We start from the raw sequence: 13898 nt of genomic DNA, 5'->3' as shown, positions 1-13898 counted from the left end.
ACACTGTAAAAAGTGAACAGTTGGATCAACTTAAAAAAATTACTTCAATTGGTAACACCTAAAGAAATTAAGTTTTCTCAACTTAAATTATCACGTTTTATCGTGAAAAACGTGATAATTAAGTTGAGAAAACTTAATTTCTTTAGGTGTTACCAATTGAAGTAATTTTTTTAAGTTGATCCAACTGTTCACTTTTTACAGTGAACAACAACAACAACACAATTATAATAATAAATTAAAACAACAAAAAAATATTATTATTATGAATTGTTTTAAATGTTGTTTAAAATAATAATAATAATATATAAAATAAAACATTAAAATATAAAAACATTCTTTGAAACATTAAAAAAGAAATATTTAGTTCAATTATAAATTGTTTCACAAATGAAGACACACATACTGTACACACACATAAAAGTGATCGTGTCAAGTTTGCCTCTAGAGCGAGACTCAACTCAAAGACCATTAAAAAACAAACGTTTCACTCCTCAAAACCCAACAAGCAGCGCGTCTCTGATAAACATTTGCTCTCATACACACACACCTAGACAATCAAACGCACCCGTAATACCTCAGAGATGAGTGCTAACCAGATACACACTCACACATGCCCACTGCAACAGACTCCAGCTTTGCTTTGCTTTGCCTGCTGACCCACAATGCCCCTCTCCACTCCACTCACACAGCCTTCTGCTGCCCACTTGGCATGCTGGGATAGCGTCGCTGTGATGACCGGGCCACAGCTCTGTGATTTGTGCCTGCGCCTGTAATATCTCTTTTATCTATTGATGTATTTTCAGGGATTTGCTTTCATTGCCAGCGCTGGAGTCTGTGATGTCCTCCCTTGTCACCGAGGGGATTTTTTTTAGGGTGCACCTGCATCCTATTAACACACACAAACAGGACAGGAGAGTGTGAAATCATTGAGGATTTTGGGACGAACAGCATTTTTTCTTTCCATTTTGCTTAGCGACATATCTGACTGAAATGAATGGATGGTTTTATGTGGTCAGGTGTGGTGCAGAGGAATAACCAAACCAAAGCCTCATTTTATTTTACATTTTATTTAGACAAATGTAATACAAGAACAAAATTTGTTTGACGAATAAGACTGTGCCGGTTACTGTTCAGAATTTGGGCAGAGCATCAAGTTTTTTGACGGTTAGTCCTTGTGTTTTCTTTATTCTGACATTCGTGATGGGGTCAAAGGGTAGGATGAAGTGAGAGACAGTTTTAAGATGGATGAGTGGGCACACAGTGTGTGTTTAGTGAGAGGGGTGGAGAAACACGCAGGGTCCCCGCTGCGCGTGTGTGTGCGCGCTGTATGGCCGTGTTAAATGTCATTAATGTGTGAGCGGCGGGGTCTGAAGGGGGTGGCCATCCACCTGTCCCTGCGACACACAGCTCCACAACAAAGACACTCATTCAACCTCCCGCTAACAGCGTTGTTTCCACCGACACATGGCTGTGATCGCACACACACATGCACAGTTGTGTTTATACATACGGTGTGACTTCATGGCAAAAACCGAGAGGTGTCCCACAAGGATCCGTCCTGTTCCCTTTTTCATTTTCACCCAGCTCCCCCTCCCTCATTTCTCTTTATTTTTCACTCACTCGTTGCCCCAGGACAAACAGGTGGTCAAAAGTAATGAGTCCAGCACATCAGCGCTGCCGCCCAGCCTGATGACAAACAAGCCCACCAGGGGCTCCGCTCACAAAGCAACAACCGCCATACAACGCTGGTTCAACATGGGCAATAAGTCTCAATGTTACACAACACTGACTTAGAGCAAGACCAACAATCCAACAACATTAGACTCACAGATACCAGATGATGCTGGCTTGATTCCAATGGTCACTAAATGCCTATTCTGGAGTAACACTGAGATAGAAAAACTTTCTGTATTGTATGAAGAAAATGTCAGAAGTACAAACCCTCCACAATGCGATAGTGTTTTGAATAGCTGCCAGGGCATTACTATGCAGTTGCTAAGGTGCTCTAGGTGGTTGCTAGGGCATTTGGGGTATTTTTAAGTATTTAAAAGAGCCCACCACAAAGTCTCTGATATTCTGGCCTCTGGATATGTCTTGGGTTCCTCCTTCAATGTAAGTCTATGGGGGTTTTTATTTCACCATTTTTTATCAGTAGTCAGACAAAAATCTAGGTCTGATTGCTTTGAAAAGAAAAAACAGTAATACTGTGAAATAAAATATTATTACAATTTAAAATAATGGTTTTCTATTTTAATATACTTTAGATCATTCTGATATGCTGATTTATTATCAATATTGGAACAGTTGTGCATTATTTTGTTTTTTATAACCAGTGATACTTTTTGTCTTTACATTTTTTTTAAATAACAGCATTTGTTTAGAATAGAAATGTTTTTTTTTTCCTTCTGTATTTTTGATCAAATAAATGCAGCAATGTTGAGCATAAGAGACTTCTTTCAAAAACCTAAAAAAATAGTAATGTTTCCAAACTTTTTTGGGACCGGTATTGTATATGTTTTATATAGGCTATATGCAGTTTTAAAGGGATACTCCACTTTAAAATGAAAATTCTGTCATCATATACTCACCCTCATGTTGTTTCAATCCTTTATGAATTTCTTTCTTCTGCTGAACAGAAAGGAAGATATTTAGAAGAATATCAGTAACCAGACAGTTTCTGGTCTCATTGACTTCCATAGTATATTTTTTTTCCTACTATGGAAGTCAATGAGACCAGAAACTGTCTGGTTACTGATATTCTTCTAAATATCTTCCTTTCTGTTCAGCAGAAGAAAGAAATTCATACAGGTTTGAAACAACATGAGGGTGAGTATATGATGACAGAATTTTCATTTTAAAATGGAGTATCCCTTTAACCTGTTAAAGGCACACTATGCAAGATTTGTACCTTAATATAACAGCTTCAAAATCATTTCAATGGTAAACGAACTCGTAGTAGGGCGAATGTTCCCGATAGGGTGGGGGGAAGCTACTGGCAAAACCAGCAATGCAAGTTTGAGAGGTGGCACCCCGACAAATCTCGCGAGAATCATGACTTGCTTTACGGCACAACGTCACATACATCAACAACATATGAAGCAGCCTCTATGGAGACACTAGCACGCATTTCAGACGTGAATCATGGCAGAGTCAACGAAGAAAGCGCGGTCGGAAGAGTGCAGAGAGGGCTCTGCGTGAGTGGTATTTACGACAGTAACGTTAAATACAAGTACTCCATCTAGAGTCGCTGTTTGAGAAAATTTTTAACTGCATAGTGTGCCTTTAACCCTCTGAGGTCGGCAAACGCGCCCCCGCGTTTTGCTGGACTTTTTTTACATTGTAGCACTTTAAACTTAAATTACTCCGTCATTTATGGTCATACAGAAAAAATAAATATAAAAAAAGAATCTGTGATATTTCTACTTTTGTATGTGTCCACTTACAATCAAATCAAAACATTGTGCTTTTGAAAAATAAAGAAAATAAACAGGGTGTGCGTTCTGCCTCTCCGTCGCGGTGAACTTTTTTTTTCTTGAGCACGTCTATAAACTGAAACAAAACTCAGCGAATACTTGTCACACATTTATGAGCCATATACCTTTATACACATTTAAGTGTGTACTTTTAAATGATCGGATTCAAACTGAAAACAAATATTTTCTGTTTAAGTAATTTGTATAAAACCAACAAGATGTCCAGCTTCTCAAACGCTTGCTCATTACAGTTAATTTGGCCACGCCTACTCGCGCAAAAGATATTCACATGCAAATCTCCACATGGAACGCGAACGCGCTCGTTACCTCAAAAACAAAACACTTCATCAGTCTCTGCTTTTCGTCGAGTTTGAAAGACGTGAGTTTACATTGGCTTTACCCCAGAAGAAGAATGCGATTTCAAGACAAGAAAGATAAGGTAAGAAATTCTTACATATTAGTTTGTTATTGTTGCATAAATTTCACATTGCAGTTGAACTGTTGCTAGATATATGGTGAATATTATAATATTTAGACCCGTGTTTACTGTTACTGTGTTTGTGGATATCTGCTCAAACGTAGATATGTATATGGTAGGCCTAACCATAATGTTTTATATTTGAGCGCGATCGCGTTTGAATGTATCATATTTTTTATCGCGATCGCGTTTGAATGCATCATATTTTGGAAAAGCAAAACGCTCCAAACGGCTTCATGTTTTACTATTATCTCATTTCATATCATCATAACGAATGGAAACATTTGAAGTAACATGATAATCAATATATTTTTCTCTAGCTTAGTTGTTACTGAAATCTTTTTGAAAATGTATATAGGCTGCTATATTGTTATTATTTTATGCAGCACTGCGCATAGTCTATACCTACAAGGCACAACAAACCTGTGTTCATTATATAATATATTGTTGGAAACATTTGTGTGAGTGTGTGTGTGTATTCTGTGAATTTTAAAAAGCAATTTTAACCAGAAAAATCTCAAATGTATTCCCAAAATCGTGCAGGCCTTTCTCTTGATATCAGTATGTTCACTTTTTTTTTTTTTTTTTTTTCAGGGCCCAGATGCCACTGAGTCCTGCTGACTTCAACATTCACAGTACATGTCTCTGTACATGAACATGGTAAAGTGAAAATCAAACACCTTGGAAATGAAAGGTATGTACAATGTTTTTAGGAATGGCACAAAGGTCTCTTTCTTTGGATCATTGTTATCAATAAGTGTTTTTTTTTTTTTGTGTATCTTTGGATTATGTTGTAAATAAATCCAAACAATTTTAAAAGCCATTCTTTTTTTAATCTCCTCATTCTTTGTGCAAGGTTGGTCAGAATGATGGGCCCTGATAAGCTCCTAATAGGGCCATTAGGGAGTGTCTTTGTCTTTCTCAGGTGTAAAAAGCCTTACATATTAATGAGATGATCCGCCCCTTCGCATATTGCTTTTTCACACAAAACACGTCGTAAAAATTTTAAATCAATATATTGTCTTCTCTGAATGAGCAGTCAGGGTGATTTTCACATAGTTTTAGAGCAAATATTCTAGGCTACGTCATACAATTTTCAAAAGTCTTGTGAAGAAATAATAAGTATGGGTTTCATGACCTTATTTCAGTGAGAATTTTTTTTTGTATTTTCACAAACCACGCATAAATGTCATTATCTCAAAACTACAAACTTTTACACACATGCTGTTGATATATTATTGTAGCAGAGTTTGTGCTGAATACAGTGTAATTAGACTTTAGCCATGAAAATGTCACAAGTAACAGAAATAAGCACAAATGTCAGAGCATGTCAGAACACCTCCAGGGCCCAGAAAACAGCTCAGACCCCAGAGGGTTAACGGTATACCCCTTTTAAACCTATACCCTAGAAATGGCATATCCAAACTAAAATAGATACAATTCATGAAGCCTCTGGACTGCAAGCGTAACTGTGGTCTCATTTGAATGAAGACACTAGGCAGATTTTTTATCAAGTCAGAAAAATTAAGAACAATTATTATATAGGCTTACATGTTGTAAAGTTTTTTTTTGAAAATAATTCATGAAACATTTTTTGCACAATTGAATGTATTATTTTTGTCTGTAGCACAAACAGACAAGAATGACAAGAATCCCAGCCCCAAATAAAAAATTTTTTGAATGAATTTCATTATATATATAAAAAAAAAAAAAAAGAGAAATATACCTTTTTCAAAATATCTTCTTTTGTGTTCCACAGAAAAAAGAACAACATGTTTGGAACAACATGAGTAAATTATGACAGGATTTTCATTTTGTGAGTGAACTATCCCTGTAACCCTAGTATGAACAATAGTACTAGTGATGCTAACCACGTAAGGAAGATCTGCTGACGGAGGGATCAGAGAGGGGACAGCTGAACTGCAGGGTGACACAGCTGCCGCAGGTGCGCGTCCTCGCCTGCACACTTGGCAGGACCATGTCAAAGGAGAAGATGGACACAGCGAGACTTTCAGACAGAAAGAGTGAGAGGGATAAAGGTGTTATGGGGGTTGCGGGCAGGCAACTGGAGCAGCTGTTGACCAGCACATGCTTTAGTCAGTCAACACAGCGGGAAGCACAATGAAGCCTGTTCTCCCACTGAGAGGAGCTTGTGATTGTGTGTGAATGTTTTCTCATTAAAACTTGAGTTTAACCACAGAACATAAAAACGTGGTTTTCATTTGGATAGATTTTCACTTTGATTAGTTTGCAGTAGAACAAAATATAAAGTAGTAAGCAAGATCATGCGTTACAGTGAATTCACCACAGTAAAGGGATGTTGGTAGGCATGATGCAAGTAGTGGCAACAGCAAACTGATAAAAGGCAGCAATGTTCAAAAAATGATTACATTTATTAATATTAATAACTATTTTACTGTGGTGTTAAATAGTCTTTTAGCAAATTGCTATCAGCTATCAAGCAACATAAAGATCATTCTGTTAAAGGTACTTATCCACATTAACTATTCAAGTTGCCTTTTCTTGCTCAGATTATCTTTTGGATGACTAAAAGGCGTGCAAGTTGACCTCTAACATGTGGTGGTGTTCGATTTATGCTTCAGTTTCTGGGTGTTTACTTGCAATTGACCTGTTGGCAAAATGCCTCAATGTAAATATTTGCAAACATTTGTACACAGTTTCTGCATAGAAATATATGCCCAGCGGTCACTTATGGTGCCATATCTTATCTTATAAAGTATGTATATATATATAAAAACTTAAAATTGCAAAAGATTATGAAAATAATTATATATATGAGAAAATATGATGGGTTTATACAGCATTTATCTGATGTTTGTATCTGCACGTGCATGCTGTAATTGTATTTTTTACTGATTAAATGTTAATATACGATGTTCAGACAGTATGCATTATAGAAGTTAAGATATGTAATGTAACCCTAATAAAGCTGTTGATGTGAAAAAACAAACTTTGTTTACTGATTTATAATTTTAATAATAAGTAAACAACAAAATTTAAACTGGCAAGTTTGAGTTTAATCCATTTGCCTTTTAAGTTATCTTTACTTAAACATTTAAGTTAATTCAATGAGAAGACCACATTAGGTCAACTCAATGAATTGAGTTAAAATTTCCCCACTACTCAAATAAACTTACGCAACCACTTTCCTCAAATTATTTGAGTAGTCTCAACTTATTAGGGTTTACAGTGTATATTGGCTATTTTACTTCCAAAGTGGCACAAGCAATCCAAAAAATGATGCCAAATGATGAGAACATTCTAAAAAATAAATAAAACTTTCAAAGAAGTGGTCTCACAACCTTAAAACAAAATCCTCGAAAAAACCTTCGAATGCACCACAAACGCCATTAATCTCCACTTGCACTTGTGAACTTAAAGTATTAATAACAGCCAATTGGCTTAAAAGACAACTGTAGTTAGATTAGTGAGGAATTCTGGGTTCAGCCCAAACTCATGGTAGGACAGGGTCCGCGCCAACTCCTAATTTCCTCTTGAGCTCGGTAATTCTTCCACAGCTTAAAATGCTTCCAGGATGCTATCTGCTAATCTATATCTGGCTTGAATACGATATTTTCCACTCGCTCTGAAGCTGGCCAAGAATCGCCTGGAGACAAGACATTTAGAAGAAAAGAAGACAGTTGGCACCGAATTCTTGTCTTATTCAAAAGCAACACTCTTCCAAGTCAAGCTTGTAACCTCTAAAGAACCTCAGCTGCTGTAATCCAGACCCCAGACGTTATGATTACAACCCAACGGCTGATCTTAGACCTGTGCTCGGGATCTACAGTATGAGCAATAAGTTCATTAGTTCTCTTTTCAATAGTCCTAAGAACACCCTCGCTGTCACATGCACCTGTCTGACGAATGGAGAGAGTGATGTAGAATGAAAGAGAGATGAAGGGTCTGAGGTAAATGATTAAGAGTAGAAACATGGAGAGAAGAATGTAGAGAGGGGTTAGAAGCAGACTGAAAGTATATGAGGGTAAACTGAGGGTAAAGGAAATCCTGTTCTTGTGTAGCTAGACTTGATTATCAGCATACAGAACAGTCTGATCAACATTACAGCTTGTTCTGGCCAAGAACTGCTGATAGGCAGGAAAAAACTGTCGGAACAATATGCATTAGTGACCTTTTTTTTGTTTTTGGCATGATGTTATAAGTTCCAATGGATTTTATACAAAAGAGAGAGTGTTTATTGTCGGGACACGTCTGAAAAGATTAATATAATGGAAATATCTAGGATATCTTTTTTAAAAATCTTTTACTGTATTTTTATTTAGACAAATGTAGCCTTGGTAACATAAAAAACATCTTACCAACCCCAAACTTTTAAACTGTAGTGTAAACATCCAATGACTAAAATGAAACTCTTGAATATCTCTCAATACAAAAGCCTCATTCCTGCAGCTTTGGAACTAAATATGACTTAATCAAAATAAACACAGACTAATTAAAACCTACACACACTGACTCCCTTTTTTTTTGGTATGAAAGCTCATAATTTTGTGTGCAGTACAGAACAGAAGGTCCACGGAGGGTGGGCTTTCCATCTGAGCTGAAACTAAAGAAATCCAGAAGCCTCTCATGTACAAATACTGTATCCAGATGTTCCCGTACAAACACATGCACACTCAAAAGGTTCATGAAATCCACATCTCGGTTGCCATAGAGACCAGTCCAGGCATTGACCCCCTACCCCTCTCCTGGAGTGAGCCGTAAACAGCTGGTACCTCTGGGACACGCTGCCACCTACACACATACACACACTCACACATTCATTTTTAATGTGAGATACTGAGCACTGCACCCACAGCAATGAGATCCATCGATCAAGTCCCCTCTGACACACACACACAGTGAAATAATCTCACTGACACATAAATCCATCGGCGCTCATGGAAAATCAGAGAAAACCAGCATGTTCATGTGTGTATGTGTGATTCATTATCCACCTACACGCATAAATCATACATTTTCCTTAAATACGCACAGGAAATTAACATAAACACTTTCGTAATTAAAGACCATGAAAAGCTTCCACAACGTTTTATTTTTGAGACAGTATTTTTGTTGCGAGACATATCATATCCGATTTGACAAAATTCTGTGGAGCAGGATGACATCATCAATGTTTTTGCTCTGTATTATTAGAGGACTTCTGCGGGCAGAACCATTTTTTTAAATGAATTATAAAGATGCATTAAATTGATCAAAAGTGAGAGTAAAGACAATTAAAATGTTAAAACAAATAAATGCTGCTCTTTTGAACTTTCTATTCATCAAAGATTCCTGAATTTTTTTTTATTTTTTTATTCTGCAAACATAATAATAATTAAAGCAGCAAGCAGCATTTAGCGGGGTTCAAGCATTTAAGGCCTTTAAGCACATAAGCATCAAAAGACATTAAGTTTTATTTAGCAAGCTTTTAAGCTTTTGCTAGTTCGCAAAAGTAGGTTTTGGACAAAATTCGACATAGCAGAACATTTTTCCTATTGATCTAGAGAGTCCAGAGAATTGTCCTAGACTGGTTTGGTTCCGATCGGGCAAAAACCAGGGACTAGTTCGCAAAAGTAGGTTTTGGACAAAATTCGACATAGCAGAAAAATTGTCCTGCCTAAATCGAAATTGGAGATAGCCATTTTGTCCGCCTTGAGCCAGGGATCACAGTGGTGTAAGACAGGTCAAACGGTCTAAGAGTTATGAGCGATTTTGTACTTGTGGTTGCTGTAGCGCCACCTATGGGCCAATCGGGGTCATACTCTGATAGGTTGTCCCCAAATTGAGGCCTACCATCTGGCCAGGTTTCAAGTCTCTAGGCCTTACGGTTTGGCCTGCACGATGCGTTTTACGAATCCTTACAATTACAATAGGGTTTCAGCATTTCATGCTTGAACCCCTAATAATAGTAATAATAGTGGCACTGTTTTCAACATTGATAATACATGTTTCTTGAGCAGCAACTGTATTTTTGTACTGTATCATAAGAGACCATAAGAGACTTCTGTTCAAAAACATAAAAAAGTCTTACATATGCTAAAAGAGAATTATATTAATTTGATCAACGTTTAGCGGTGCACTAGTGTATATAGCAAATGTAAAAGCTAACCAACAGGTAATAAAAGCTATTAACTCAAATTTGGGGTCTTTTTACATTTAGACACTCAATTTACACAAAGTCAAGTCAAACACACACCTCAGTCTTAAGCACAAATTCTCTGGTGATAAATTCATGCTTGGCTAAGCTGAGGACACCAATTGACTGACTCTTATCCGTCCTGCGCAATGTCTCTGTGGAGTCGAGCGGCCTAATCTGACCCCTCTAATCCCAGCAGAGATACCAACCAACACACACATCTGCACAGATAAACACACAAATCAATGAAGAAAGATGGTTTTTGCAGCCACATTGAGGACATGGGGGCTAACAGGGTCGTGCTAACCAGCCAAACCTGCCAGACACATATTATATATTCAGCAAACCCACTCGAACTGCAGCGCAATAAAACATTCACACGTGTGAAGTCTAAGTTACTACACACACACACATGCACAATTGCTTTGTTTGCACAACTCTTCTAGTCCTTTTCACTGACATCTCACTAACACTCACAAACGCATGTGTGTGTGTGTGTGGGTTGAAAACTCAATCAAAGCATTCTTGATTGCGCGAAGAGGCCTCTCAGCAAGACTCCAACGTTCTGTAGGAGAAAGATGGCGTGATAGAGTGAGCGAGCGAGAGAGAGTAGATAAGTTCATCAAAGTACACGAAGACAATGGCTAAAGCAAGCTTCACTATTACCACTGCTCATTTTTAGTGTTGATGAATGAGAATGATACTGTACCTTAACTTGTATGGTTTATCAAAGAGATGTGTAGGCTAATATTACTTTTCTAAGTGATTGGACTTACAATTTTTAACCTGGCACACAATAAAACTGACAAAGAATTTTGAGAAAAGACTTGAGAACTGAACCCATGATGTTCACATTGCTAGCAGTATACTCTACTTACAGTAGGGTGACCATACGTCCTGTTTAACCAGGACATGTCTGGCCAGGATTTCGAGATCGCCCAAAATGGCCGGGATTCGGCTTTTGCTTTCTATAGTCACCATTCATTATGTTTACATTATTACGTTATTTGACACTGACACATACGTGCCAGCTTTGCAGGTCATGCATTCTGCTTCGCACGGATCCTGATCGAGACGAAAACACAGGAATTTTCTTAGCAATGCTAAAACGCACATCAACCGATCACTTGTTTAGCGTTCATGTAAACACTACATTCAGATTCACCAATCGGAATTAATTCAGTACTACTGAATCAAAAGGTGTGCATGTAAACAAAATGAATGGCGACGAGAAAGCAAAAGCCGTATCCCGGATATTTTGGGCGATCTCGAAATCCCGGCCGGACATGTCCTGGAATATGGTCACCCTACTCTACTAGCTAAGCTAACTTTGTTAATAGAGGGATCTAAGTCATATCTAGGTAACATGAGCTTTTCTAAATAGAGTGCCATAGCGCCCACCCAGTTTTTCAGCAATCTTGGTTTCAGAAGTATTTTTTCCCATATGGATTTTAAAGTCTTTAAGTGTTAGAAGCCATGAACTAAACTAAATCACAACATTAGAGTTAATTGAAAATCATACAAGAAGACAGGTACAAGACTTGATGGTAAATAATTACAATAACATGAAGCACTGCGAGTGACAATCTAATTAAAAACAATGGATAAATATAAAGCTAATAATTTTGAAAGATAAATATATTTATATTTTAGGCACTCATCAAGAACTGTTTTTTTTGGCGTGATTTGCTTGACGCAATTCTCATGATTAGTGGAGATTTTTTTTGCATAATCATGGTTTATGTAGTTTTTCATCAGGATTTCTGCTGTTGAACATGATTATTTAAAAAAAATAAGTGAAACTAATGCAGGCTGATGGCTTCAACAATATTATATACCATCAATTATCAACCTCACAGTGGGTCTGTCTTTAGAGATTTAGAAGTTTGTTTAAAATCAAGCCTTCTATGGAGACAATGAATGGGATTTTTACTTTTAGAACCCGACTGTTGCACTCTATAGTGCTCTACCACCTAGCAATCACTCATAATGCCCTTAGCAGCATGCTAAGAATCCTTCAGATTAGCATAGCAATGCGCTAACAAGCAGCCAAAGCAATCTAGCATCATGGCTGCGAGTTCTGTGTGGACAGGCACTAACATTTTCATCAGTAAATGTAAGAAACATGTTTTACGGTTAAAATATAGACACAGCAGAATAGCACAACTGATTAGGAACTATATTAAAGGCAAAAGCGCAGCATGTGTGCTCATGGGGTGACCTTTGAAATCCCTCTCCACTCCGAACTTAAATGTCATATGGACTTTTTACTGTCCGACAGAATAATACACATAAATCAAAATGAGATAACCTCACAGCTAGCTAGCTAACAATATTACAATGCAACAGTATTAGTATTAGCTTAGCTTTAGACTATTTCCAGAACACAGCGGATTTCAAAAAGCATTAGAGAGTTGTTAGCCAAAAATCAATGGTTATTTCTGAGTGATGCATCCTGTCTGATTGTGTTTTAGATGAAATGTGAAGGCTCTTAACCTCCGTGTTTGAACAGAGCTTTGAGCCTCCTCAGCGAACCGTTTCTTTCCCATCAGAGCTATTTGTGTAACGGATTTGGCCTGAACGTGTAGATTTAGCTCGACTGAAGCATCTCGACGCTTTAGCACCATGGGGCTATGCAAGACTGCTATAAAAAGCTTCTGCAAGCCTCTACCATGTTAAATCTCATTCAATGTACAGACACAACTTCTGTGAGGGACGTGTTCCTACTGTAAATGCACATCGGAAAGCCGACGTCACAGAGCTCATGCTTAGTTGCTCAGTAAAAACCTCCTAAAAATATGATTTATGAAATAGCTTTACAACTCAGGTAACAAACTTTTTAACTAAATAACCATGATTAAAATGCTAAAGGTTTAGCTTGTTAGCATTTAGCTTACTTCAGTCACAACTTGCAATTTACACAAAACAATTTATAAAGACAAAACACTTTTATTAAAGGGATAGTTCATCCAAAAATTAACATTCAGTCATAATTTATCCAACCTTATGTTGACCTCTGCAACCTTACACAAAAATATTTTTAAGAGTTTTTGTTTACGCAGTGAAAGTCAATGGGGTCAAAACCAACACTTTTATTGTATGAGAAAAAGAAGACACTTTTCAAACAACATCTTTTCATCCCACAGAAGAAAGTCACATGTTTTTTACAACATAAGAATGAGTAAATGATGACAATTTCATTTTGGGTTGAATTATCCCATTTGATGCATTTCATATTTTGCTAACAGCAGTTGTAAAAATTCAGATAGCACACAAAAAATGTACGCACTTTCAGTGAACTGGGGTAGAGTTTATGGGAAATGCATGCAGGCTTTAAAAGGGTTAGCGAGACAGACAGCGAGAGAGACAAAGGAGGAGTGAAATAATAGAGAGGTAGACTGGACCTGAGATACGGAGCTGGAAACTGCAGCCAGTCGATAGAGAGTGAGTACATCAATAATGTATGACTGAAATCCTCTCACCGGGGCTGGTGAGGAGAGGGGCCGCATGTGTGTGTGTGTGTGTGTTTGCCACATTATTCCACCATGACTCGCACAGGCATATGTACAAAATCTCTGTCAGAGCTGACAAAATAGTGATCCACACCACCTCACCTGACAACAGTAGTATCCACATACTGTGACACTAATGAGAGGAAGGTGCACAGGCGGCCTACGTTTGCCTCTTCGTGGAGCGCAGCGCCCGGGCGCAGCTGTCGGGAGGGCCTGGAGCCCCCTCTGGGAGACGCCGGTAAAGCCCTGTAACCTGTCTGTCCGTCAGCCTGTCAATT

General features: G+C 37.7%; 1 protein-coding gene across 1 annotated transcript in view; it reads right to left on the bottom strand.

Moving 5' to 3' along the window:
* plxna2 (plexin A2) overlaps positions 1-13898 on the bottom strand; it is a 209356-nt gene that overhangs the window by 84739 nt on the left and 110719 nt on the right. The gene's annotated exons all lie outside the window — the stretch shown is intronic.

The sequence above is a fragment of the Rutilus rutilus genome, assembly GCF_951802725.1.
Source record: "Rutilus rutilus genome assembly, chromosome: 13".
In the NCBI taxonomy this organism is placed as follows: Eukaryota; Metazoa; Chordata; class Actinopteri; order Cypriniformes; family Leuciscidae; genus Rutilus; species Rutilus rutilus.
This window is presented reverse-complemented; position numbering and strand designations above follow the sequence as displayed.